The sequence below is a fragment of the Coenobita brevimanus genome, chromosome 8 (assembly GCF_032717465.1).
Source record: "Coenobita brevimanus isolate Jiangsu-jjx chromosome 8, ASM3271746v2, whole genome shotgun sequence".
Lineage (NCBI taxonomy): Eukaryota > Metazoa > Arthropoda > Malacostraca > Decapoda > Coenobitidae > Coenobita > Coenobita brevimanus.
Window position 1 is genome coordinate 17,982,000 of NC_136961.1, and position 27,795 is coordinate 18,009,794.

The window sequence follows — 27,795 nt, forward strand, 5'->3', positions numbered from 1 at the left end:
TGGTTAACTGCAATAGCCTCTATTAACACGAAATTAGCATGAGTAAATTTATCTAAGGCAGCCCTGATAAAATGACAATACCAGATAATACTCAGTGAATGCAAGATATATTATTACAGATACAAAATATTATTAATAAGGGCTGACACCCAAAACGCATGAATCACAAAAACCTTACTAGGCCCAAGAATCAACACCCCACGCTACACAGTACAAGAAAAAATGCAATAACAGTTATACTCAAATTACACAGCTGCTAGATGGTTGGAGACTTCCTGAGCACTCACAATAATAACAACTGTACAGGGGAGGACAGAGATGTGAACAAAATGAGGAATAGATCTAAGTGGCAATAATGCAGAGACTGAGCTCATTATAAAGGGGCCGGCAGAGCTTGATACAACTTGTAAGAAGGACGCGCAAATGAAGCCATGGGGAAAAAGAGTTGACAATCCTGCTCTGAACAACAGAAAGAACGACTTACACTACTATGAGGGAGGAGGGGGGGGGAGTGAGATAGAACACGCTCGTGATCAAACATGCAGCATACTGTACGTTAGAATTACACAAAGAATGATGAAATCATAGGCTATGTAACAATATATATATATATATATATATATATATATATATATATATATATATATATATATATATATATATATATGGCACAACGGACGCCAGAGGACAGGTATTACACCATGCAGACACTGAAAAGTTATCGTTTATGTGAACTGTTCATTGGTGGTGCAGCGATTGGTCGTCTATCTATCTATCTATTGCCAGACGCCTCAATCCCGTTTGGGGTGGCCACAAACAAATCGCCTCCAAGCCGCCCTGTCCCCCACCATTTCACTGCCCTGCTCCCAACTCACACCCCCCTCTCTCATATACCTCTCTACCCCATCCCTCCATCTCATCCTCGGCCTCCCCCTCCCTCTTCCCCCCTCCACCTCACTCACATACACTCTCTTCGTCAGTCTTTCACCCTCCATCCTCTCCACATGGCCAAACAACCTCAGTGTGTTCCTCATAACGCTTCCTATCACATCCACATCCACACCACAACGCTCCTTTATATCATCATTCGCCAGCCTGTCTCTCCATGTGACTCCACAGGTTCCTCTTAAATAATTCATTTCCACTGCTCTCACTCTTGACCTATGTCCTTCCAACAACGTCCAAGCTTCACTTCCGTACGTTAGAGTTGGTATCACAATACTGTCATGTAGTACCTTTTTCACATCCATGCTCACTTCCCTGTTTCTTATCACTGCTTTCAAAGAACCTGCAACCTTTCTCCCCTGCTGTACCCTTTCAAGCACTTCACCCTCCAAACCTCTATCCTTACTCATCACACTACCCAAGCACTTAAACGTACTCACATTTTCCAATTCCTCTCCATCCAACCTCGCTGTCCATTCACTGACTTCACCTCTCTCAAAGACCATCACTTTACTCTTCGCTATATTCACCTTTAGATTCCGTTTCTTACACACTCTCCGAAACTCATCCACCAAGCCTTGCAGCTCCCCTTCGTCTTCACTCAACAACACAGTATCATCTGCAAACAACAGTACAGGGAGTTTCCAAACACTATCCTCTCTCACCAGGGCCACTCCAACATCCACTACCCTACCTTGTACCTCTTTTATTACCCCATCAATGTACAGATTGAACAGCCATGGAGACATGACACATCTCTGTTTCAACCCAACCTTCAAAGAGAAAAATTCACTTAGTTCACCATCCACACGCACTGCAGCCTTTGCACCATCGTACATACTCTTCACAGCATTCAACAACTTCCCATCTACTCCATATATTCTTAACACTTTCCACAATCCTTGTCTATCCACCCTGTCATATGCTTTCTCCAAATCCATGAAAGCCACATACAACTTCTTTCCCTTCTCTAGAAACTTTTCCACTAAAGATCTAAGAATGAATATCTGATCTACACAACCTCTTCCCTTCCTAAAGCCTCCCTGTTCTTCTCCAACTAATTTCTCTGTTCTTTCTCTAACTCTGTCAATAAGTATCCTGCCATACACTTTTCCTATTACACTAAGAAGACAGATGCCCCTATGATTACCACACACTTCTTTTTCCCCTTTCCCTTTGTACAAGGGAATAATTATACCTGACTTCCAATCCTCTGGGACTCTACCTTCCTCCCAGGCCAATCTGCACATCTTCCACATCCATTCTACTACTATCTCTCCCCCATGGTTCAGCATTTCACCACACACTCCATCAATTCCTGGGGCTTTCCCCAATTTAACTTTCTTCATTGCTTCCACAACTTCTATCCTACTGATTTCTTCCTGTCTTCTCACCTCTCTCCTTCTCCCAGCCATTCCCCAGCCACTTATACTCGCATTACTTCCATCCTCTATGTTCAACAATTCTTTAAAGTGTTCTCTCCATCTGCTCACTTTTTCTTCCTTCTCCACTAGTAATCTACCATTTTTATCTTTCACTCCCCTGCTAACTTCACTTCCACCCTGTCTTACTCTTTTCACCTCTTTCCAGAACATTTTCTTACAGTCCCTCCACTTTACACTCAAATTCCTTCCAAATTCCTCATCCACTCTCCTCTTACTCTCTCTCACTAATCTTTTCACCTATCTCTTTTTTTCTACATATAACTCTCTCTTCCGGCTCTCAACTTCTTCCACGGCCCTATTTCTCATCCATTCATTGTATGCTTTCTTCTTTTGTGCCACAGCCTGTCTCACCTCTTCATTCCACCACGCTGTTCCTTGCACCCCCCTCCGTCTTCTCTTCCTTCCACACACCACATCACATGCTGCACATATTTCTTCTGTAAATATCCTACAGACACCTTCCACGTCTCCCATCTGCTCCAATTCATATTTGCCCAATTGTTCCTCCACTTCTCTCTTATACTCTGCCTTTTTCTCATCCTCTTGTAACCTTTCCACTCTCCTTTCAACTACTCCTTCCTCTCGTCTTTCCCTTCTTCTATTCCTCCATCTTACTTGAATTTTAATTCTAGCCACCACCAAGTAGTGGTCAGAAAGTCCACTCCCCCAACCTCTATAAACTCTTGCATCCATTACACATTTTCGCATCCTTTCATCCACACACACATAGTCAATCATTGCCTTCCTTTCATTCAGTTCACCACCCACCCTTCTCATCATTCGCCATGTATACCTGTGGATCATTTTATGCCTGAAGAGGGTATTGGCTATCACCAACCCCCTCCCAGCACAAATGTCCACTAACGTACTCCCATTCTCATCTATCTCAGCAGGCACACCCTACTCACCAACTATTCCATCCACCTTCACATTCCCAACTTTACCATTCATATCACCAATCAAAAACACTCTCTCATTCCTTCCAAACTTTTCCATGCACACTTCTACATTTGTCCAGAACTCTTCTCTCACTCTTCTAGCACGATCTTGCATTGGCGCATACACACACACAATCGCCCACATTTGTATTCCAACTTTCAACTTTACCCACACAATCCTTGACCCAACTGATCCCTACTGTCTTATGCTCTTCTTCCATCTTTTACTCACAACTATACATACTCCTTCCTTTGCCCTCTCATTCTCACCTACTCCTGCACATATCCATACTCCCATTCTCTCACACTTTCTCCTCTCCATTTTGTTTCAGTTATTCCACATACATCCACTTTCGCACCCTCAAGCACCTGGATAATCTCTCTCTCTTTCACCTCATCATTCGCTCCCCTTACATTCCATGTAGCCATTTTCAAGTCCTTTGTCCGGTCCTGGGTCGTCATCGTTTGGTCAGTCCTTGTCCGAGGCTTATTGTTTGTTTTTTTAGTTAGTTGTTTTCCGGGGAGGGGCACTAACCCTCCGCCAACCCTTTTAGTCTCCTTTTACGACAAGCAGGGATACTGGGGGAATATTCTTGAAAAAAAAACCCTACCCCCAGGGGGTACAGAAAGATATAACATCACTGTGTAGTGATATCCTCACTGGAAGGTGTTGCGTGACAGTGGATAATATCTCATGTTTTTCAGCTAAGAACCTTTAGCTCATACTGGACTTTAGTGTGTCAGTGCTTGCCATGATGGAGAATAACAGTCTGTCTTCTGCGGAGTGGCAGAAAGTTCTCTTTGAGGAGGAGACCGAGAGCGAGGAGGAGCTGCTGAGCAATGCTTCAAGTGGGGATGACTGGGATAATGTCCTGCACCGCTCCCCTCGGGAGGCTTTGCCCCGACCTCTACCACCATGGGAGCAGACACCACCACCAGCAATGGGATCACCAGCCCAGCCATCGTCTTCACTTGGACATCAGGCATCACCTTCGGTTGGACCTCTCGCTCCAGCAGCCTCCACCTCTAGCCTCCAATTCCCCTTGGCCAAGCCCATGTTGCAGGGCCTAGTTACGTTACACTGGCACCTACACACGGCGCAGTGTCTGTGGTGCAACTGGTGCAGGATGCGACTGTGTCATCGTCCCCTGCCTGGTCGACATGGGCGCTGTCTTCGACAGCATTCATCCACCCCTGACGTTTCGCAGCAGCAGGAGACAGCCTTGTCATCCTTATCGCCAGAGATGTCACCATCTTGACGAGACAGTCGTGGTCTGTGGCCTGGCTATGGGGGGCAGCCAAGGGGTGGCCGAGGAGGCAGAAGGGTGTCAGTAGGCCGACTCACTTCCACCACTGGGGAAGGTGTTGCTGCAAAGGATCCAGGGTGGAGCAGTGGCCCATTCACACCACGTAATGGGCCCTTCACAGGATCCCCAGGAATGAGGGTGGATCTGCCAACAACGCCATTGCAGTTCTTCCAGCTGTTCTTCACCTGGGAGATTGTTGATGTATTTCGCCCACGAGACCAACAGCTATGCATCATTCCTGGGGATTATGTTGGACGCATGGTTCATCTGTAATGATGAGGAGATGACCAAGTTCCTGGGGTTATACTTTTTCACGGGGGTAGTCAATATGCCGACCATCAGGATTACTGGAGAAGTTCCCATCTCCACAGTTACCCCTTTTTCCAGCGGATGATGAGTGGGAGGCATTTCAGGGCCATACTGAAACACTTCCATGCCTACATCTCACTCACATACCCCAAGCCAATCACAATTGGCTCATCAGACCACCATCTCCATCAGTTCCTGGTCTGTCGGGAGAATTTGCCACCACTGCCATGCCCAGCCCTGCAGCTGCACCTCCAGGACGACAGAACCAGGGAAGACCAGGCGGACCTCCAACCAAGCGTCGGAGAGTCATCAGTGACAGAGTGTGGTTGGATCACACACTAGGCCATCGATTGGAGAGGATCCCTAACTGGAGGAGGCTCCAGTGCACCCTGTGTGCCCTGGCAAAGATAAGGAAGAACATAAGTCACATGTGTCCTGTTTGTGATGTGCCGCTTTGCGTGGATGATTGATTCGAAATGTACCATGCCAATCGAAGTATTCCCTAGTGGAGCATATACACACACACACACACACACACACACACACACACACACACACACACACTACATAACTCATCTTCAAACCCCACAAGGTCCTGGAATCAGCTCAACACCCCTGGAGGAAGTGAGTTTTCCAAATTTTGTTGAATTGTACATTGGCCTATTTCAATGCCTCTATATTTTTCACACAAATAACCATTTTCTTCTACATATTACACATATGACAGAAAGTACAGCTTCATTACCAGTAACTAGGAAAAAGAGTAGTGGTCATGTCGAGTAGGTTATAGCACTATAAAAACAACCCTTGGAGATTTTAGCCTGTACATGACAAATAAACAAACAAACAAACAAAAAGCCTTTTGTAGCATATTCTTTAGGAAAAGGCAGGGGGAGAAAGTGTCTTTTTTCTTGCTTGCGGTAAAACTAGGCAGCGCTTGGAGGAGTAATCTAACTTTGTTGTCCAATTACTCAAAAACTATTGGACGTATCAATTTCCTGTAAGAACCATAACAAAGTTCAGTGATTTCTACGTATGTTCATAACCAAAATATAACCCTTTGGGAGCATATTTTGTAGGTAAAGGCGGGGGAAACAGTGTTTTTTTCTCGCTTGCTGTAAAAAGTAGGCAGCGCTCGGAGGAGTAATCTAACTTTGTCATCCAGTTACTCAAAAACTATTGGACGTATCGACTTCCTGTAAGAACCATGACAAAGGTCAGTGATTTCTACGTACGTTCATCACCAAAATATAAGCCTTTGGGAGCATATTTTGTAGGTAAAGGCGGGGAAAGGGAATGTTTTTCTTCTCGCGATAAAACTAGGCAGCGCTCGGAGGAGTATTCTAAAATTGTCATCCAATTACTCCAAAACTATTGGACGTATCGATTTCCTGTAAGAACCATGACAAAGATCAGTGAATTCTACGTATGTGCAGAACGCAACAATGTAATATCTCTGATAAAAAGTTGTTGTTACATGGGCAGGAATATAACGGCTGTTGCGTGCCTTGACGAAAGTGCAGCACTGCCGTGAGTACCAAGTAGTTTTTTGCGATTTACTCGGAAACTATGAGGCGTATAAAAAAATCTGCGGGTACCATGAGAAAGCTCATGAAATTCTACACAATATTATAAAATAAAAACATAAGGTGTGCAAGAAAACTTTTGCGGTAGAGCTCCCTGAACAAAAATTAGTTTTTTTTATGGCTTTCAGTTTTTGGCTGTTTTCTCGAAAACTGCAAATCATTTCACAACCGGATAAAGCTCAATAGAAAGCTAATGAAATTCGCTTTAAAAACTTCTAATAACATTTTTCTGTATCATGGAAAACATTCGAATCATGATGTTGGGAAGTGAGCTTGACATTCTGAAATGTTTATTCATGCCAGCCTAACGCACTGTTATTCGTGTTTTTCTGTTTTTTATTATTTATTTTTTTTGGTTATCAGGTAGAACAAACATCGACGAAGAAGATGCTGTAGGTTTTATGGCGGTATATTGAGGTTTGGATGGGGAAAATAAGGTGAAAATATGTTTTCAGCAGTGTATGGGCGGGCTAGCCGGGCAGGCAGTCGGATAAAATCGTGTCCCGTAAAACTTACTGAAAAATATCCGTGTGCAAGAGAGTTGAGTGAAGACGAAGGGGAGCTGCAAGGCTTGGTGGATGAGTTTGGGAGTGTGTAAGAAACGGAATCTAAAGGTGAATGTAGGGAAGAGTAAAGTTATGGTCTTCGAGAGAAGTGAAGTCAGTGAATGTACAGTGAGGTTGGATGAGGAGGAAATGGAAAATGTGAGTAGGTTTAAGTACTTGGGTAGTGTGATGAGTAAGGATGGAAGTTTGGAGGGTGAAGTGCTGGAAAAGGTACAACAAGGGTCCTTGAAAGCAGTGATAAGAAGCAGGGAAGTGAGCATGGAAGTGAAAAAGTTACTACATGACAGTATTGTGATACCAACTCTAATATATGGAAGTGAAGCTTGGACCTTGGTGGAGGGACACAAGTCAAGAGTGAGAGCAGTGGAAATGAGTTATCTGAGAGGAGCATGTGGAGTCACATGGAGAGACTGACTGACGAATGAGGATGTGAAGGAGCATTGTGGTGTGGATGTGGATGTGATAGGAGGCATTAGGAGAAACACATTGAGGTGGTTTTGCCATGAGGAGAGGATGGAGAGTGAGAAACTGACGGGGAGAGTGTATGTGAGTGAGGTGGAGGGGGGGAGAGGGAGTGGGAGGCCAAGGATGAGATAGAAGGATGGAGTGGAGAGGTGTTTGAGTAAGGGGGGTGTGAGCTGTGAGCAGGGCATTGAAATGGAGGGGGGACTGGGCGACGTGGGGGCGATATGTTTGTGGCCACCCCGTTTGGGATTAAGGTGTCTGGCAATAGAATAGAATAGAATATATATATATATTTTTTGAGGGGGGGGGGGAGATCTGGAAGGCTGGTATTCCAAGGTCGTTCGAGATAGAACCTTGATATTTTCAGGACTGACGTATCTTGGTTGCAGGCTTCTTTTGACCGATTTTATTTCTTTCTAGCACTTGCACCGTAATAATGCCTTCAATTTTATTTTTTTCAAATTTTGCTCTCCTGCACAGCAAACACTACTGAATCGATTGGTTTGCAAATGTTTCAATATGTATTCCAACTCTATCTAAGTAACCTTTACGATTTGGCCAAATCAGGGGGACTAGCTAGGCTATAAGTGGATAATTATTGGTGAGTTAGAGTATTAATCATATCCTAATTTTCTAACAGACTTCTAGTATTTAAATTTAATAATTGTTTTTGTTAGACTAACATTCGTCAGAAAAGAGAGTGCAAAAATTTCTGACATTCTGGTGCCCCGAGTGAAGAATACAGATGTGTGCTGTGACTTTAGCGGAGTTCAAGGTTGGATTCGTGGGTTCGACTCCGCACGGTAGCGTGTCAGACGCCGACCTTCAGGAGAAAAATCTAGTTCCCTGTCGAATGCTGAGCGGCGGTGTGCCATGTGGGATTCATGGAACAGAAACCGTACTATCCTTTTGGGGGAAAGTCCAATGCAATATTAAAATACCAACTGGTTCTGAGCTCAAAGTAATTTAGTTATTTTAGATATCTGATTGTGGTATATACACTTCTTGAGGTTTAACAACCCAGGGGAAGAGGTTTGAAATACAGTAAAGGCTTTCCCTCCAATCATCTAAATTCAAAATGCAAAGAATAAATATTTAAAATGTAAATAAGAAATCAGCCAAAATGTCTATTTCCTTGTTACAGGTAACGAGAGCTACAAATGACTACGAAGGTATTTGAGGAAATACCTCTGTCAAGGGAGAAATTAAATATTCTTTTGAACGTATTAAAAGACAGATGGACTAAGTATGAAGAAAGCTACATTAATTTAGAAACAGCATCATTAAAAGGAGATGATAAAGATCTGTTGGAGTTGGAGATTACCAAGGATGACAGTAACTTAGAGGAATATATAACAATTGTGAAGCTGTTTGAGTCAAAATTAACTAATTCCACTGCAGAAAATCAAGTTGTGGAAATGCGGAGAGAAGCTGCACTGCCACAAATTACGTTCCCAGAGTTTGATGGGGAGCAAAATTGGAAAGCCTTTTGGGATCAGCTTAAATACTTAGTCCATGACAAAACAGACCTCTCTAATGTAAGTAAACTCTCCTATCTGTTAGGACAGGTCAAGGGCATGGCTGTTGAAGAAAATAATTATGAGGCAGCTTTGACAATCCTTAGAAAGAAATATGAAGATAGGGAGCAGGTCATTACCCAGTTACTGAAAGCGCTAATTGAATTACCCATACCCAAACATGATTCTGATTCCTTGTAAAACTTTCGGATTACAGTGAGTTGTAGTATAGAAGCTTTAGGTACTTAAGAAGATGTAAAAGCAGCTGATTGGGTGCTTTCTTGAACTGTATCCTTAAAGCTGCTACCCAGAATCAAGGATACCTTGTATGGTAAGTACCAAAAGGATCATTGCTCCTGTGTGGAGACTGAGAAGGGCTTAAAGCAACTCTGTAAACATTTGCAAGGAACAGTAAAAACCTGCTGAAAGTAAACAGAAGGCTGAAATAAGGAAAGGAACCACTAACCAGCTGGCTGGGAAACCTAAGTCAGGGACAGATAAGCCTGTAAATAAAGAAGAGGTTGGCACTTTTCTCAGCTCCTTAAAATCTGAGAAGAAAGTATTAAAGACAAGGAATAGACAAGCTGGAGAAAATAAGGAAGTAAAAACTTCCGTGGTAAAGGACAGGAATGTTTGTGTGTTTTGTAGTGGACAACATTCCAATATATCTTGTCAGTGTTATCCTGATTATGCTTTTAGAATAGTGAGGCTGCAGAAATTGGGGTGTTGTATGATTTGCATTAATTCAGGACACATTTCCATGGACTGTAAGAGCAATGTAAATCTGTTTCAAATGCAAAAGAGATAATCATCACAGTGCTTTGTGATGAGATTCCTAAAACCGCAAGACTCAAGTAACAATGCCAGCTGCAGTTCCAAATGCAGATGTGAAAGTAATGATGGAAAATAGAAGTATATGGGGAGGCGTGGCTTAATCGGTAGAGAGGTGGCCTGTCGTTCTAACGGACCCAAATTCAAATCCCCGCTGGAACAGGGAACAGTTTAAGGATTTGAATTTCATTAAATCAGGCTTTACTGATCTACCAGAAGACCCGCCGACATGTCGTAAAAATATCCCCGCTAATACCAATACACCAGTCCTGTATGAGACAGCCCTAGCATGTATTCAGTATGGATGGTGGGTGTTAACGCCGAAGTGGTGACATGTAGAGGTGTATGGTATGTAGGAGGACTGCTGGGCCTTGATAGCAGGCTTTGAAGCCTATGCCCAGAGTCGGACACACACACACACACACACACACACACACACAAAGTGTACTCTTTTTGATACGGATGCATATAAAACCTTCGTGTCTAACATTGTGGAGAAATTAAAGTTACCTATTACTGGCAAAGTAAACCTAGCTATTACGGGATTCTTAACTACTAAGGAGACACATTCCTTTGATTTAGTTAGACCTTTGATACAACTTCAATTAATCAATCAATCATTCAGTCATTTCCTGTGGCACCCCACGGGATGCATAGGGCCTCGATGAACTCTCTCCACCAATATTTGTCTCTTGCCATCTCCTTCAGGTCCCATTAACACTCCTCTCCTGCTTCTCTTTTCATTGTCCTCAACCAGGTTTCCCTCGGCCTACCTCTACCTCTTCTTCCTCTAGCAGTCCACTCTGGCACATCCTGTATTAAACTGCCTTCTTTTCTGTATATGTGCCTGCACTTCCAGTGAGACAGTCTCACATATTCATTAACTGGTTCCACTATCGCAATATCCCTTACTCTTTTATTTGTAACTCTGTGTTGCCATTTTACCCCAAAAATCCTTCTCAGTATTATATTCTCAAATCCTAATACTTTCTGATCTGTTGCAATTGTACTGTACCATGACACATGCCCATAAATTAAAATTGGTCTAACCATGGACTTGTAAATTTTCACTTTAGTATGTACCGAAAGCATATTATTATTCCAAACAGATTTCAACATTCCAACAGCTCACCAAACCTGCCTAATCCTCTCCTCAATTTCATTGTTTAATGATCCATTAGATGATACAATCGTTCCCAGATATTTTAAGTTTTCTACATTCTTCACCACATTATTCCCAATTACACAATCGATTTGGTTTTCCACGTTCATATTAATAATTTCCGTCTTTCCACAATTTATTACCAATCCCACTTTTTCTCCTTCCTCCACCAGACAATCAAGCACCCTCTGCATCTCGTAAATACTTCCGCAAATCAGTACAGTATCATCAGCATAGTCCAAATCCATCAGCTTCTTATTTTCTTACCAGTTAATTCCTGCACCTGTTCTCCTTACAACCTTTCTCATAACATAATCCATAACCAAAACAAACAGCAATGGCGAAAGAACTCCTCCTTGGATCACTCCTGACCTACCTTCAAATGGATCATTCAAAGAACCACCCACCATTACCTTACAGAAAGTACCTTCATGCAGGCTTCTAATAATATTTACAAACTTTTCTGGTATACCATAGAATCTCATAATTTTCAACATAGCTCCACGTGAAACACTATCAAACGCCTTTTCAAAATCCATAAAACACATACAGCTTGTCAGATATAATTGCCGTATAACCGCAGCTGCAGTGGATAATATGGAAACAAGTATTTATATATAAAAGGACTGAAGGAAACCTATGATTATCTACAGAGCTCAGGGATAAGGCTGACTAAACAGAATGTGAAATCAGATACTGTGGGTCCCATAAAAATGAATATTGGGTCAGATTACTTTGGAAGATTCCTACATAAAACTTTCAAGAAGAATAAAGTACAGTTGTTCAAGAGTCCAGGGGGTAGCCTTATTATGGGTCAGTTGCCTTTTCTAAAGCAAGACAGAGGAGGGGCCAAATTGGTAGACTCAGTCTTTGTTACACCCACACAGTCATTGATGGTAGCTAGAATAGGTGCAGAACTGGAACTTACTCAGATAAATGACTTATTGGATTAAAAAAACAAAACATGAACCTGCACACAAATTGTGGGACCTAGTGCAGGAATACATTCTGAAGATTCAGCCCCTGAAGATAAAATAACACTGGATTTGTATAACCAGTCTGTGGAATTTAGAGACGGATAGTACTGGATAGGATTACTATGGAAACTAAACCATTCAGAGTTACCAGCTAACTACCAGGCTGCTAAGGCTCAATTAAATTCTCTTCTAAGAAAGTTGAGACAAACCAGAACATCTAACAATATATGATAACATATAAATGATAAACTGAAGAATAAAATTATACGAGTAGAAGAGGTAAAATTCCCTGTTAACCATAAAGATGGACATTATTCATCACATCATGCTGTAAGCAAGGATTCAGTAACACCTCCCACAAAGATAGTTTTTAACTGTAGTAGTAAAGCGTCGAAAGGATCAGCTAGCTTGAACGATTGCCTATACTGTGGACCTACACTAACAAAGAAGTTGGGGAATATATTACTAAGCTTCAGAGAGAAACCTTATGCTTATATAGCAAACGTTATTAAGGCTTTTCTCAAAATAAGATTGAGAAAAGAGTATAGGAAATTTACAAAACTCCTGTGGCCTCAAGACCCTCAAAATGAGGATAGTTCTTTGAAAACTTACTGTTTCAGATTGGTGCTCTTTGGCTGTTATGCTAGTCCTTTCTTACAATGCAACACTTTGAAGCATCATTTTGAAAATGCCAAATGCCCAGAAATAGGGCAGGCCTTCTATATGGATAACTTGCAAGGTATTGCTGACACAGAGACGGAAGCATTGAAGGCTTATGAAGTTGCTCTTTCCATGGAATACAAATTCACCGCTTTTAAGGAATAGAATACAAAAGGACTATCCAAATATTGACGTTCCCAAAACTCAAAATGTGTTGGGTCTTAGCTGGAATACAAGAGCTGATAAAATAAGTCTATAAAGCAATAAAGTTCTCTGATGTCACTCTCACCAAGTGGTCCTTGTTAAGCCAGGTCTCCATGTTATTTGACTCATTAGGATTGGTCAGTCCTATAGTTATTAGGGGCAAATATTTAGTGCAAGAGGCTTGGCGTGAAAAGTTGGACTGCTACACTGAATTAGTTGAAACATATGTTGAAAAATGGGAACAGATTAGAAAGGAATTTGGAAAAAAAGAAAAAAAAAAAACATTAATCATATGTATTCCGAGGCAGAGAAACAGCAACGAGCAGTCACAATTGCATATATTTTGTGATGCTTCTCAAAAGGCATATTTAGCATTAGCTTATTGTACAACAGGGGATGATAGTAAGATTATGATGTCCAAAGCCAGAGTTGCTCCAATTAAAGGAAGAGCCCTACCTCAAATGGAATTGGCTTCCATAGAAGCTGGAACTAATTTGGCCAGGTATTTAACCACTACTCTTGATACTCAGTTTGAGGATATTTGCATATGGACTGACAGTGAGGTTTGTCTTTACTGGATAGGAAAGGAAGACATTAATAATCCTTTCGTTTGCAGTGGAGTGAGGACTATAAAAGAACTGTCTTCCAAATTTAAATTTATGCATGTATCCTCCAAGCAAAAACCAGGTGATCTGCTCTAGAGAGGCTCGACAGTAAATAGACTGATCAAAGATGACTTGTGGTTCAAAGGTCCTAAATAGTTACTTACTAAAGAATGGCCTGGACAGAAACAGTATAGTATTGCTGAGGTTTGTGTTGTAAACCTGGCTTCTGTAGTACGTGAGCCAGATGTGATAGACATTAGTAGACTTTCATCACTAAGACAACTCCTTAACACTACTAAATTAGTTGTAAAATTTCTGAATACGAAAGTGGGGTTTGAGAAGTTTGATCCCATGGAATATTGGCTGAAAATGCTTCAAAGAAAATATTATGGAGAGATTTTTGACCTTTTACATTATGGCACTAGCAGCAATAATAAGCTGATAAGAGATTATGGATTATTCTAAGACGGAAAGGATCTGACCAGATGCCACAGCAGAATAGTAAAGGCTGATTTGCCTCTCAAACCTAGACATCCTATATTGTTACCCAAGAATGACTTTTTTGTACAATTAATTGTTAAGGAAACCCATGAGTTAACTCTTCATGGAGTTGTGCCGTAGACTTTGGCCAGAGTTCGAGAAAGGTACTGGATTCTTATGGGTAGACGGGTTGTAAAAGAATATCTCAAGAGTTGCATGTTATGTAAGAGGTATGAACAACGACCATATGACACTCCAGGACCACCTACTCTACCAGAGGATGGGGTAAATGTAAGTCGGCCCTTCGAACTAACTGGCGTTGACTACACAGGGGCTATAACTACTACGGGTGAGGGAACTCCCCATAAGGTGTATATATGTTTGTTTACTTGCACCTACACTAGGGCAGTCCATCTAGAAAAGGCAGAGGATTTAAGTTCAGAGATATTCCTGAACGTATTCAGAAGATTTGCAGCTAGAAGGCCTTGTCCTAAATTAAAACGCGACAATGGAACCGATTTCGCTGGAGCATCACCTCTACTTTTAAATATATAATGAATGACCCAAAGGTTAAGTCGACACTGGGAATCCGAAATTGTACCTGGCAATTCATAGCTCCTAAAGCACTATGGCAAAATGGATTTGGGGAACGAATGATTGATATAGTGAAGAAATGCCTGAGGAAAACCTTACACAGAACTAAGATCACTAGAGAGGAGCTGATAATAGTATTAACTGAAATAATATGAAGCTAGGATTAATGATAGACCTTTAACCTATCTGGATGATCCTAGAGTATCAAATGAAACTCTGACACCAGCCCATATGTTGTATGGCAGAAAGCTCCATCCGGTGCCTTGCGTGGATATCCAGGAGGAAATAAATGATCCTGCCATAGAGAATAACGAACTAGGGCAACATCTGTATGAGGGATATCAACTTTTGAGAAAAAGTATTGGACACCCGGAATAGACACTGGGGCGAAGATTATCTTTTGAGCCTAAGAAAGAGATTTTATGGGGTTTAGGCTGGCAGCAACAAGTCAGTCATAAACATAGGAGATGTGGTCTTAGTAAAAACAGAACAATCAAAATCCCAGTGGCCATTAGCTAATGTCATCTCCACACATCCAGTTTCGGAGGAGGTGCTGAGACTCGTAAATATTAAATGTAGGGGACATAGCAGTATGAAAATCATTGATAAATTGGTGCCCCTTGAGTTAGCGGCTACCCCAGAGACTGTGAATGGTGGAGACCCATTGGGTCAAGATGTGTGCCCTAGAAGGGCTGCAGCACAGGGTCCTTGAAATCTATGGAGAGAGCTCATGGCTGGGGGTCATATTACATGATACAGTGTGTCATTTTTTGACCGGCCCGAAAACTGTGGGAAATATTTTCCCCCAGAGGGTTGTGTTATTTATTTTTAAAATATTTGTCCCTGTTGAAAGCAGAGGAAAACCCAAGAGAGCGTTTATGACTAATTCGAGAGGTTTTTAAACCCAGAGATTGCATTCTAGTTCTTGTTAATATTTCTTATTATTTATAAATTATATAAATGCTATTGTGCTTAACCTTTGTGGACAACTATATTGTAAATACGTGTAAATACTTAGGAATATTCCATTGTCATGACTGCACCTGCGTGGTAGGATGATATGTATCCTGACGAGGAAACAGAGGAAGGTTTAACATACCTTGTCATAGATGAAGTGAATATTTGGCTTTAGTTTTATTTAAAACTAAGATTTATTTGTTAAGTTGGATTATTCTTGCATATTTCATGAAGTAATTCACTGTATTTAGGTAATTGTAATTAAATAATATTTGGCATCTCTGAATTCTGTGAGGGGAGAGAGACTCGCCATTTTTTCATTCTGTTACTAAAGCTCGTTCGAGCCACACATTGTACAAATCCCACCAAGGACGCTTGGAAAGGCCCAGGCAAACCGACCGAAAATTCAGTCCCATCGTCATCTGTTATTGAGACTCTATCTGGGTAAGTAACCGCTATGATTTGGCCAAACTGGGGGGACTAGCTAGAATATAAGGAGGTAATTACTGGTGAGTATGAGTATTAATTATACCCCAATTTCCTAAGAGACTTCTAGTATTTAAATTTAATATTTGTTGTTGTTAGACTAACACTCTTCAGAAAAGAGTGCAAAAATTTCTGACAATTGCACAGTAGGCAGCTGGTAACCACAGGGATATATCGAAGAGTGTGAAGGAGTGGACAAGCATGAACATTTTTACAGCTTTGCTGTACCATGTGTTGCTGATGATATAATACATCTAATCCTTCTGCATTACTCTTGACAACACTATGGGACGCATCCTAATAAGAATCAACAGCAAGTAGGTGTTCAGATAAGGACCGTCAAAACCGGTAGCATGCTGACAACTTCGCTCCCTCAGCTTTAATAATAATGCCCCAAGTTCTTTCAGCATCACACATTTCCACACACACTCTGATCTTGTGATTTATAGTCAGTTACTTCTTTATTATTTATTACCTTACTCCCGCCTTAGTAACTCTCTCTCTCTCTCTCTCTCTCTCTCTCTCTCTCTCTCTCTCTCTCTCTCTCTCTCCGCAGGGGTATCGCACGCCGACGAGTTATTCTACCTATTCCCCGGAGGTCTCTTGGCAGAACCTTCCGCACCCTCTCGCCTTCAAGATCTGCTCGCTGGTGAGGACCTAGAAGTTAGGGACATCATCACTAAACTCTGGACCAACTTTGCTGCTACTGGGTGAGTTAGTCAGTGAGAGATAGTTTGAGAAAGATATTTAGAGAAGCTGAGAAATAATATGAGAGAAATGTTAAATATGTGTATTGCTGCTCTTTTTACATTGGGAGGTTCGTTCCACTAACACAGAGGAGGTAAGAAGGAGCGTTATGTAAAATGAATAGCTCTGAAAGAGGAGCAACGAAGCCTCCTATGCCACTCATAATACAGCCTTATTCACACATTGGTCCCCATTTTCTAGGGGCCAGGAAGCTTGGTATAAAGTAGTTGGTTTAATTTTTATTTGACGGAACTTGACAATTCACTCAAATTCAATACTAAGTTGCAATTGCATAAAATCAAGTTGGATTTAAGATGTAGGATGACTGTCCTTAGTTACTGATCAAATCAACCTTGCAGTCTAACAACACTTGGTATTTAGCCGAGCTAAAAGGGATTAAGGATCTTTTCATGATGAGTAAACACACTAGAACAACTCTTCCTTAGAGATTCATTTGCATATTATTCTCCTATAGATTTTACTGTACGATGTTGAAGCCTTTGTAATAATGGCATTGACTGTATAAAGTGATACACAAGATATTACTGAGTCACAGTACCTATACTGTTGCATCTTTATCTCTTTTCTATCGCTACTTTAATGGTCACTGCTCCTCTGAACTGTCTGCATGCATTCCTCCACCTCTATGACGGGCGCGTCGCACCCGTCTAGCAACAAATTCTCATCCCTTTTCTGTCCAACTCTCTAATGCAAGAGTTAACCGTTACTCCCAGTCCTTCATTTATGCAACAGGTCAACCCTGGAACTGCCTCCCTCTGTCTGTATTTCCTGTTGCCTATGATCTCCAGTCTTTCAAACTCAGTGTGTCCAGGCATCTCAAAATGATCGGATCTTGAATTTGGCTCTCTATTGTATTTTGTTTTTCTCTTGGAGGGAACTGTTATTGCGGGCTCATGGCCTTTGGTTCCTTCTTCCTCGCATAAAAAAAAAAAAAACTTGGTAAGGAAAAGTCGTTATTGTTCTTTTGCCTTAAATTGGTCAAAACTGTTATTTCTTTCTTCAGCTTATTTCACATTATTCAGCGGTAGACTAGATTATGGCAATACTGCGGCTTTACATCCTCTCATATATTTTTGTGACTGTCATCGTAGTCTAGTGTTAATCTATTGCTACAGCTCGGCTTTCAACATTGAGAGATGGCAATTTTAGACTAGGTGAAGGTGAAAGGAACCTCCTAAGACGATGAAAAGAATACGAGCCACTATCTATCTATCATTCAGTCTGTCTATTTGTCTATCTATAATTATTATCATCCGCCTTTAGATGCAGGACCAGCTATGTTTCTGTCTGCCTCTGTGTATGTGTGTGTGTTGTGTGTGTGTGTGTGTGTGTGTGTGTGTGTGTGTGTGTGTGTGTGTGTGTGTGTGTGTGTGTGTGTGTGTGTGTGTGTGTGTGTGTGTGTGTGTGTGTGTGTGTGTGTGTGTGTGTGTGTGTGTGTGTGTGTGTGTGTGTGTGTGTGTGTGTGTGTGTGTGTGTGTGTGTGTGTGTCTGTCTGTCTGTCTGTCTGTCTGTCTGTTCCCATTTTATGTCATGAACGGCCTGAGCAATCAACATGAAACCTTCAGGGTATAAAGACATGGCCAAAATTTTCGACTTGGCCAACAGCATATTCTGGCAGGCGATTATCATTCGGCTCTCGAATGCTTTTCTTTTATTCATTACTTATTTAATTTCGTTCAGGCATCCGACGCCAGATGCCACGCTGGGCTTCATATGGGAGGCCACAACCCCTGACACCTTCCAACTCCTAGCCATCACACCCAACCCAAAGATGATCCCGGACCCCAGGCAGAAGGTAAAGCTATCATCATCATCATCATCATCATTAACACCAGTCGTTAAACAGAAGGCAAGATGTTCATCATATTTTCCGCACGAAACCAGGTGTTTTGGTGCAACTGGTGCAACACGCCCAGATTTCCGTCAGTGACTATCAGGTACCGTCAGCGGCTGATGTGGATACATAGTCCATTTTAGTGTGGAGTGGATGGATACATGGAGTACTAGAAGTATGGAAACCCAACCTGGTTTATGTAATGCGGCCACAGTCGAATCAATGATGATGGGAAGTTGGGGTTCCGTGCTAATTTTACGTTTTCTCACATTCACTTTTTTATATTCTACCAGTATAAGGCACTGTAAACACTTCCATAAGGCACAATAAACACTCATGCTGCACACAGTCACATTAGTTACGGTGAATCACACATTTCTTGTTTTCCTTACATTACTTGATTTCATGATTTACTATTTACTTACATTTACTTATATTATTGTCATTTAATACACTATTTACTCATCACTGGCAGTTGGTTCATCATATGGAAGCTCTCCAACATCGACTGGAAGTCGGGAGTAAACACAATATCCTTGACATCGCGGCATCACTGAGATTTGTGTCAGATGGCTACTTTCAGATACAATCAGCGGCTGATGCGGATAGATAGTCCATTTTGGTGTAGAGTGGGTGGATGCATGAAGTACCTGTAGTATGGAAAAGCAACCTGGTGTATGTGATGTGGCCACAGGCGAAACTATGATGATGGAAATTGGGGGTTCCATGCTAATTTTACGTACTTTTTTTTTTTTTTTCAATATATTGGAATAAGGCTTGGGAGGGTAGGAGGGGTGTTCGTCATCCCATTATCTGTCACACATTAAAGGTAGGCTCAAATAATTTCGCGCAAATGTGCGCAAAACAGTGTCTGTATATGTATGGACTGGGCATTTTGAATATATATATATATATATATATATATATATATATATATATATATATATATATATATATATATATATATGACTATCCCTCTCTCTCTCTGTATATATATATATATATATATATATATATCATCATCACCAGTCGTTTGAGTATCCACTGCAGGACCGGCCTATCCCGACCGAAGTCGGGACGATACAGCCAATGTATCTCTACCAAGTGGCTTAGGCTGTCTGGTAGAGATTGTATGTAAAGTGAGAACTGCTTGTTAGTGTAATTGTAGTGTTGGAGTGGCTTTGGATGTGCGTGTTGTCTGTGAACCAAGTGTAATCGGCCCGCGTAAGCCGACTGAGTGCAAGCATTATTTTTTTATGCGAGGAAGAAGGAACCAAAGGCCATGAGCCCGCAGTAACAGTTCCCTCCAAGAGAAAAACATAATACAATAGAGAGCCAAAATCAAGATCCGATCATTTTGAGATGCCTGGACACACTGCGTTTGAAAGACTGGAGATCATAGGCAGCAGGAAATACAGACAGAGGGAGACAGTTCCAGAGCTGACCTGATGCATAAATGAAAGACTGGGAGTAACGGTTAACTCTTGCATTAGAGAGTTGGACAGAAAAGGGATGAGAGTTTGCTGCCAGACGGGTGCTACGCGCCCGTCGTAGACGTGGAGGAATGCACGCAGACAGTTCAGAGGAGCAGTGACCATTAAAGTAGCGATAGAAAAGAGATGCAACAGTGCGGTGAAGAGACAGAGGTTGAAGGGAGTCAGTAAGAGGAGGAGAGTTAATGAGACAAAAAGCCTTTGACTCCACCCTATTGAGAAGAGCTGTATGTGGGGAGCCTTCCCACACATGAGAGTTGTACTCCACACAGGGGCGGATAAAACCCCTGTATAGAGTCAACAATTGTGCAGGGGTAAAGAAAGAGCGGAGTCGGCTTAGCACACCCAATCTCTTGGAAGCAGATTTTACAAGAGATGTAATATGATCTTTCTGAGATAAGTCCTGAGTAAATGAAACCCCAAGCATGTTCAAGGATGATGCAGGATTAAGCTGAATATTATTAAACATTAGTGGGTATACCTGTGGAAGATTTTGTCGGGTTGATAGGTGTAAGAACTGAGTCTTAGATGCATTAAAGACGACCATATTATTTTTACCCCAGTCAGAGATACGAGCCAAGTCAGACATTAGGTGTGCCATAGCCTCATCCCTTGTTTGTTGAAGTAACTGTTGAGATGGGCGTTGCAGGAACCGAATGGAAAGGTGAAGGGGGGAGTCATCAGCGTATGAGTGGATAGGGTTAGATGTACAGATTAGAAGGTCATTGATGAATAAAAGGAAGAGAGTTGGTGATAGGACAGAGCCCTGAGGAACACCACTGTTGATAGATCTAGGAGAAGAACGATAGCCGTCTACAACAGCGGCTATAGAACGACCAGAAAGGAAGCTAGCGATGAAGGCACAGATAGAAGGATAGAAACCGTAGGAGGGCAGTTTGGAAATTAAAGATTTATGCCAGACTCGATCGAAAGCCTTTGAGATGTCAAGTGCAATGGCAAAGCTTTCGCCAAAGTCCCGAAAGGAGGATGACCAGGAGTCTGAAAGGTAGGTGAGAAGATCGCCAGTGGAGCGTCCCTGACGGAACCCATACTGACGATCGGAAAGAAGGTTGTGATAGGAAAGATGCCTTAAAATTTTTCTATTAAGAATTGACTCGAAAACTTTTGAAATACAGGACGTTAAAGCAATTGGACGATAGTTGGAGGGTTGGGAGCGGTCACCCTTCTTTGGGACTGGCTGAATGAGAGCAAACTTCCAGCAAGAAGGAAAGGTACAAGTTGACAGACAAAGGCGAAAGAGTTTGCCTAGGCCAGTGATGGCAGAAAATACATCCAATGAAGAAATTTTAATGTCAGCCATGAGGAAGTCAGAGGGGGGAAGTGATGGAGGAACAGCACCGGAATCGTCTAAGGTGGAATTGGAGGAGAAAGTCTGTGCGAAGAGATCTGCTTTATCAGTAGAAGAAATAGCTACAGAACGATCAGAGTAGAAAAGAGGAGGGAAGGATGATGAGGTAAAGTTGTTAGAAAGATTTTTGGCAAGGTGCCAGAAGGAGCGGGAAGAATTTGAGTTGGAGAGTTGAGAGCATTTAGTATGGATGAAATTATTTTTAGTAGAGCGAAGAACAGACTTAGCACGATTCCGGGCAGAAACATAAAGATGATGTGATTCAGGGGTGGGTTGGCTCCGGTACCTTTTGTAGGCCTTCTCCTTGTTGCGGACAGCATTAGAACAAGCGTGATTAAACCAAGGCTTTCTTGCGTTAGTCAAAGGATATGAGAAAGGAATGTATGCTTGCATGCCCGAGAGAATAACCTCCGTAATGCGCAAGGCACATTCAGATGGCTCACGGCCATGGATGTAATAATCATTCCATGGAAAATCAAAGAAGTACTGCCTGAGGGCCTCCCAGTCCACGGCTCCAAAATGCCACAGACGACGTTTCCCTGGAGGGTCCACAGGCCGTACCGGAGTGATAGGACAGGTTAAGGTAATAAGGTTGTGATCGGAGGAGCCCAACGGAGAGAAAAGATTAACAGAGTAAGCAGAAGGATTAGTTGTGAGGAAGAGGTCAAGTATGTTGGAGCTCTCTCCAAGGCGGTCAGGGATACGGGTAGGGTGCTGTACAAGCTGCTCTAGGTCATACTTTATAGTAAGCGACACTGGTTCAACCACAGCACCCCTGATGTCCGCCAATGTAGTACGTGGCCGGGTGAACACTCCCAAAGTTTATTACCCTGGCGGGGCGAGAACCCTGGGTCACCCGTGAACGAAACGCACACTCTACCACAGAGGCTCAATATATATATATATATATATATATATATATATATATATATATATATATATATACATATAGATAGATAGATAGACAGATATATATATATATATATATATATATATATATATATATGTATATAGATAGATAGATAGATAGATATAGATAGATAGATAGATAGATATAGATATAGATATAGATATATATAGATAGGTAGATATATATATATATATATATATATATATATATATATATATATATATATATATACAGACTTGGCATTTTGGGTCACTGTAGGTTTCCTCATATATATATGGACACGGCATGGATCGGATTAAGACAAGCTGAATGAGAGCAAACTTCCACCAAGAAGGAAAGGTACAAGTTGACAGGCAATGGCAAAAGATCTTTGCTAGGTAGGGTACAAGCAAAGAATCACATTTCTTGAGAACTAAAGGAGGGGCCCCATCAGACCCATATGCCTTGTCAGTACTGAGGGCAGTGATGGCAAAAAACACTTCAACTGTGGAAATTTTAACGTATGCCGAGATGAAATCAGAGGGGGAAGGTGATAGAGGAAAAGCACCAGAACTGTCTAAGCAGGAACTGGAGGAGAAAGTCTGAGTGAAGAGTTCTGCTTTATCATTAGAAGAAACAGCTGTAGAGCCATCACAGAGGAAAGGAGGAGGGAAACCTGAAGAAGCAATGTTATTAGAAAGATTTTAATCAAGGCGCAAGACGCAGCAGAAAGAATTTGAGCACTAGAGATAGGAGCATTCAATAATAATTAATTTTTTTTAGAAGAGCAAAAGACAGATTTAGCAAGATTCTGGACAGAAATGTAAAAGAGATGAGACTGAGTGGTCGGTTGGCCCCGGAATCTTTTGTAGGCCTTCTCCTTTTTGTAAACAGCATCAGAACAAGCGTGAATAAACCATTTTTTTGTGTGTGTTCGTCACAGGATAAGAGAAAGGAATGTATGCCTCCATGCCCATGAGAATAACCTTCATTATGTATTAGGCACACTCATATGGCTTCCAGCCATGGAAGCAATAATCATTCCAGGGAAAACCAAAGAAATGCTGCCTGAGGGCCTCTCAATCAGCATCACCTAAGCGCCACAGCTACTGCTTCTTGGGAAGGTCCACAGGCCTTACTGGAGTGATGGGACCGGCAAAGGTGATAAAATATGAGATCGGAGGGGCCCTTCAGAGAGTAAAGATAAATAATGTATGCACAAGGATTAGTTGTAAGGAAGAGGTCAGGTATGTTGGAATTCTCTCAAAGGCGATCAAGGAAATGGGAATGGTGCTGCACATGCTGCTCTAGGTCATAGAGGACAGAACAGATGTAGACTTGTTAACCAGGTGTATTAGAGAAAGAAGAGGAGAGCCAAAGGTGGTTGTGAACATTGACATTACCTAGAATGGACATTTCAATAAATGGAGAAACTGACTGATGTTCCATCTTAGACATATGAATGAATATTTCTTAGACAGTAGAATTAAGGGATAAATAAACAGCACAGATTCAGTTCGTCAGAGAATGACAAGATAGTCAAAATCAGGGAATAAAGAATTCAGAAGACAAGTCCAGGAACATGATAGCAAGATATGTTGCTGCATACATATATACAATAGGCACCTTTGGATTTGGAGTGAGTATAGGGAAAGCAGGATACAGGGATGGGTTGGCTATCAATTGACTCATAGGGCTGAGTTTCGGTGATGAAGAGAAGGTTTGGTTTAAAGAAATAGAGGTGGTGTTCAAAAGTGAGATAATCCGAGGAAAGACCAAGAGTGTTGTGGAAATGAACTAGAAGAGAGCAAGACAGTAGTCCCATGCATCTCTCTTGGCCGTCACTGGGAGAGGGGCGGATGAAAGGGACATTTATAGTCCCCCACCCCCATCATGGGGACTGAGGGTGTGTGTTGAGATTTTTTCCCTAGAAAAGGAAGTGTGGTGTGTAATGTGCATGTAGTTTGGTGTTGACAGTTGGAGTAATTCGTACAGGAGAGAATGCTGGGCCTACTCTCTGTGTCACTGAAATACTGAAAAAGTTCAGCTAGGTGGAATGATCAAAGGCTATTAGTGTTGGTTCGCCAATTACTTATGATTTAAAGAAGCAATGGGAAAAAATAGTGAAATTCTATACAAATAATGATTTGATGAAACAAATAAACATTAGAAAAGCTTTGAAAGATGGAAAAAGTATTACCATGATCGAGTAATGACGGAAAGGTTTTGACAGCGTCAGATGAAGTGGACTTGTCAGGTAGCATGATAACGAACCAGGCTTAGATGAAAATAAACTTCAATTAGAACATGAGTGAGATTATACTGAAGGATAGTGGGTCGGAAGAGTATTGCTGAATTATTACACTTGACCTTTATTGTTCCGTGGAATTATTATATTATTTGACCTTGGTTAGTCCGGCAAAACGGTTCCTCTGTCAAGGCTCTGAAACTAACTTTGCCAGATAATTGGCACTGCACCCATTCATATATATCAATCTGTCTGTCTGTCTCTCTCTCTCTCTCTCTCTCTCTCTCTCTCTATATATATATATATATATATATATATATATATATATATATATAAACAGAGAGAGAGAGAGAGAGAGATGATACCAAATGTCAGTAAATTTTGAAACATATTATGAGGCATTTTGGTACATTGATCATCCTGATACGAAAAAAAATAGTTTTGATAAGCACAGATGCTGAAAACTATGCAAGCGTTATACAGTCTGAGGTTGAAATGACAGATCCATCTTTTTCCCAGGTAATTTTTTTTTTTTTTTTTTTTTTTTTTAATGATCAGACTTGTGATGTCACACTTAACAAATGTTGCTGCAGTTGAATAACATCGTCTGGCGTTTGCAAGAATGAAATATAAGAAGTGAACACATCTGAAAAATTTCAGCATGTCGATGAGAAGATTTTCTTATATATGTCAAACAATACTCTTGGTATAAGTAAAGCATAAAACAGCATGATCTTATTCTGAATTATAATAGCAATTGCCTCTCCGACTTCTGTCTTAATGGTTTTGACAGCGAGCCTCTTGAATCCGCAGCAACATTCATGATTCAATTACCCGCGGACCATTGATGTCGGTAGCTCTTGTTTCCCACTGGCTACACTTTTTTCTACGTCCATGTAGAGTAAAGCAGGAGAGGAAACAGGGCCTGTTAAAGGCAGTAATAATCTAAGCTAACAACTTAACCAAACTTAACCCAGGCTAACATAGCCACTCTTTTTCTTACTTAACCTAATCTAACCTAAACTAAACTAACCAAATTTATCCTAACCTAACCGAACTTAACTTACGGTAATGTAACCTAATCTAACTTGACTAAATTTAACCTAACCAAACTCAGCCTAATTTAAGCTAGCTTTGCAGTATTTAATCCAGCTAAAAATTTATCTAACCAGAGGTAGCCAACTCTCACCCAGCCTTTCCTAACCTAAAGCATAATAAGGATGGGGAGTGAAAGGGTTGTAATTGAGTTTTCCTTCTTCCTATGATTTACAGAATCAAAGAAAGGAGTATGCCTTATACTAGATCTTCTAACTATATGATGATGATAATGATGATAATGATGATGATGATGAGTAAATATCTGTGATGTTTCAGGTGCGCAACTTCTTCTCGTCTCTGCCCACGCCAACCAACATAGCTCTCCACCCTTACCTCGTGGAGCAAAGGACGCCTGACGAGACTAAGCTGTAGATGCACAGGCTCTACAAGGTCTGCATTCTCGCTAGTTAACGGGGATCTTCGGCACCTCTTTCCTTACTAGTTTATCTCCACATACCATGGTTATTGTTCTCTTGTACGTTCATTATCATCCAGTCCTCCTTTTCTACCCAAAGATGAGGTGAAGAAAGGTCCAAGGGGGAAAAATACTTGTCAAAATATGGACTAACCAAGGTCTGGCCAGTTGTATGGGTCACAATCACTCACCATTCAAGCGCTGCCATACGTTCCTTATGTAAATTATGTTGATATTAGATTTATATACTCTTAAATAACACAGAATATATTTTGGTGTAATATGCAGAATGAATTGCCAAGAAAAATGTGCTAAGGAATACGGACTATAGGCTTGCTCCATACTTCTTCCTTAGCGATTTATTTTCCCCATTTCACCGTAATATGTCTTTTATTATTTCTTTGACGATGACATGGATAACATAAATACTCTACAAGAGAATGCTAACGCATTACATGCAGAAATAAACTGGTCAGCAGCTTGAGTTACAGAGCCTCCTTTATCCTGCTTTCACATGAGCGGTTTCTACCGTGGCGGCCTGTATGGCTAGACCACGGCAGCAATAAAACTGCTGGGCGGGATGGGAGGCCACACGTTGCTATGGGTCCATTCAAAGGAGATGAGCGGTTTTGTCTACAGCGGCAGTTAGGTTTCAGCTCTGGGACATACATCACACAACCACTGCTCTGCAATATCAATAGCTGGCATGTACTATAATTGTGCAAATATATATTTTTTTAATACCTTCATACTGAAAATGTACTAATGAATATAATTACAGACTTATTAGCCCTGTAGCTCTATGTTTTATAAACAATGATGACTTTAAATTGTAGAACTGTGTCATGGGATCATCAGTTTCAGGCCTTCAGAGTGCAAAATGCACGCTGCAGGAGTCGACTACTGTTCAAGGGATGCATCCAGAGTTTCCATTTTTTTAAATGACCTTGTTCTTTAAATAAACACGCACAACTCTTCCTCACGTCCTCCATCACGAAGAGACACTATAGTCATGGCGCGCGACTCTGAGGTTTTTATTATAGTGCCCTGGCAACTTACCATTCAAAAGTGCGTCTGATTTCTTGTATAATATGAGAAGCATGTGATTCGTGTATAATATGTACGTGTATAATAAATTCATGTATAATAATATGATTCGTGTATGATACGAAATTGGACGCAATTCTGAATGGTAGGTTGCCAGGGTACGATAATGACAACTTCATAGTCGTGCGCCACGACTGTAGTAGACTGACACCCAGCAGCTAAAACCGTCCCAGTGAAGGGCTGACCAAAATCGCACATCCCAGCGAGCAGGTAAAACCGCCACGGCAGAAACCGCTCATGTGAAAGCAGCCTTAAAGTCAAATTCAAAGATGAATCTGTGCATGAAGTTCTGTGTTCAACAGCAACAGTATATCAGTAGAAAATGTCTCGTACAAAGTAAAATATTTCAACAGTATTAAAATGCATTACCGTATAACCAGATGCCAGACCTGTTCAGAATGCAGCATCTGGCACCGAAATATTAAATGAAGTCTCTTATGGCATCACCAGCCTTTGTGTGTGTGTGTGTGTGTGTGTGTGTGTGTGTGTGTGTGTGTGTGTGTGTGTGTGTGTGTGTGTGCGTGCGTGCGTGCGTGCGCG

General features: G+C 41.4%; 1 pseudogene across 1 annotated transcript in view; it reads left to right on the top strand.

Moving 5' to 3' along the window:
* The window catches only part of LOC145408093 (carboxylic ester hydrolase-like), a 92,886-nt pseudogene extending 66,667 nt beyond the window's left edge, over positions 1–26,219 (top strand). Inside the window, exons 10-12 of the transcript XR_013898856.1 lie at positions 16,591–16,744; positions 18,483–18,597; positions 26,010–26,219. The product of XR_013898856.1 is annotated as a carboxylic ester hydrolase-like (transcript). The remainder of the gene's footprint in view (positions 1–16,590; positions 16,745–18,482; positions 18,598–26,009) is intronic.
* The last annotated feature ends 1,576 nt before the right edge of the window (positions 26,220–27,795 follow it).